We start from the raw sequence: 2,532 nt of genomic DNA, 5'->3' as shown, positions 1-2,532 counted from the left end.
AAGTCGGTTCTTTTAGTTTCCCACAATAACTGATATCTATGTATATATTTGTACAATTCTTTGAATCTCTCTTCCAATTCTCATTTGAAAATGGACATTAATCTTGAAAAATTGAAAAGGTATTTTCCCGCTCTACCTCAAAATGTGATTACAAACATTTACCATGCTAGATGTGCAAGATTGAGGTTGTTAATGAATCATGGAATTTCTGAAGATATTCGTTTGTTGATTGAAGCAAAGGTCCGATTATCAGGTGAGTCCTCTAACTCCTTCATTTCACACATGCCTGGAACAGGTAAAAGCACTTTTGCAAAGAAACGTCATGCAAAACGACTGAAAATCTCTCATCGATGTGCTAGATGGACTTGTAATACACAATGTCATTCTTTAAGAATGGTATTTATAAATCGTGAAGATAAAATACAATTCATTAAGGATGGCCTGAGTAAGGAGTCTTTAGATAATCTTCAATTGACTCTTGAGACGCATCCTAGTGAAGATGTGCATCGTGTAATTCATGATTTATAGTCACTATTTCATAAAGAACATGATCGACTTAGTCTTGAGAATCTGACTAAAAAAGACCCTGTTTGCTAGTTTTTAAGAAAACTGGATGGGAAGCCTATCCCCGACCCATAGAGGGCGTTTAAGCCATTCTTGGACGTAAAACCAAGGGAAGATGTGAGCCATAAGCACAACTACCTATACATACACATGCTTTTTTAAAAGTAAATAAATAAAAAAATAAAGAGAGAGAGAGTATGTGTGAGACTGTAGCTGGCCTATATATAGGTGGTATGATTGCCTTTCTAATTTCTCATCTATAAAATCCTCTCTTCCTTCCTTTCATTTCTACTCAACCCATACATTCAACAAATACAGAAGTGTGTAGAAATGGCAAGTTCCTCCGGTCATCAGATAAGAACTATTTGTGTTTTCGGTGGATCTAGTTCTCGGAAAGAAAAGGAGTTTTTAGAATCAGCAAATCATCTAGGTCAAGTGCTAGCTAAGAGAAAGATTCATTTAGTGTATGGGGGAGGCAGTCTTGGGTTAATGGGAGGTGTGTCAATAACTGCATTTTTAAGAGGTAGTCAAGTTTTGGGGGTCGTCCTCGAAGCTTTAGCACAAGGGGACATAATTGGAAAAACAATTGGAGAGGAACTTCAGGTCTCCACAATGTCAGCTCGAATGAATGCAATGTTTAACCATGCTGATGCCTTCATTGCTTTACCAGGTGGTCTAGGCACATTGGAAGAGATCTTTCATATTTCCTCTCGGGCTCAACTGCACATTCACCATAAACCCATAGGTTTGCTAAATGTTAATGGTTATTATGATAAATTGTTGTCTTTTCTTGATCATGCTGTGGAACAGGAATTTCTAACATCTTTTGCACGACAAATCATAATCTCTGCTGCTACTGCTGAATAATTGATTGACCAACTACAATCTTTCATTCCTGTGATTGATCCTTCCATGAGTCGCATAAATTGGTCATCTAAGGAAAGCCGTAAAAAGCTTAGATTGGATTTGAGCCTTCATTTGTGAATTTTTGTGTCTTTTGGTTTTATTATTATGTTTTGTTATTTCTTATTTTTATTTCAGTGTGTTTCAGGTTTTGTCAGTGTTCGTTATTTCAGGTGATATCTTTTATACTCTATCTTTCTACCTTAGAACATTGAGGACAATGTCTCGTTTTGGTTGGGGGGAGAGGGTAGTAATTGAGGACAATGTCTCGTTTTGGTTGGGGGGAGAGGGTAGTAGTTGATAAAAAAATAAAATGTTTTTCATTTCATAAAGCATGTGCATAATTGTTGTTACTAGGATGGTAGAGTAAAGGAGTTCTTTTGTTAAAGTGACTCTTGAAACACATCTTAGTAACCATTCTTAACAAGGTCTATTATAATACTTCCTGAAATATTCAGGTTTACAAACTCTCGTATTGTTACCACTTAATTCTGCTTATATACTTATTTAACATGTATTCTTAAACCTTAATTTACACACCCACACTTTAACATATGATTGTGGGTTGCATATTGGATTATTACATTATTTATGTTCTTTTGTTAAAGGTAACAACTAAGAGAAAGGGATTGTATATAATTAAAAAAAAACATGAAAAAAAAAGAAAGAAAAAAAAGAAAAAAAGAAAAAAAATGATGATAATAAAAATGTAGATAAGTTTGATTTCGTAGCCTCCCTAACCTAAGCAATTAAGCCCGAAGGGGTGTTTTAACACCTAATACCCTATAATAATGTATCTAATAATATACGATACCTATAATTTGTGGTAAATGTCTATTTTTAATGCAGGCCTATCACATAAATGAAAGGATTGATTGATGACTTGAAGAACTTAAAGTGCAAGGATAAAGAGATGGCCAAACTTAGAAAAGAGATGTCGGTGCAATCCAAACCGGAACACTGTTCGGTAATTGGGTCATATCTAGAGCTATATATCTCAGATTTAGGTCCACTTTATATGGATGGAAAGGTAAGACATAGGCCTACAATTTTCATATGGAGCCC

Source organism: Populus euphratica, unplaced genomic scaffold (assembly GCF_000495115.2).
Source record: "Populus euphratica unplaced genomic scaffold, PopEup_1.0 scaffold2005.1, whole genome shotgun sequence".
Lineage (NCBI taxonomy): Eukaryota > Viridiplantae > Streptophyta > Magnoliopsida > Malpighiales > Salicaceae > Populus > Populus euphratica.
The sequence above is the reverse complement of the archived record's forward strand: the minus strand, read 5'-3'. Positions refer to the sequence as shown.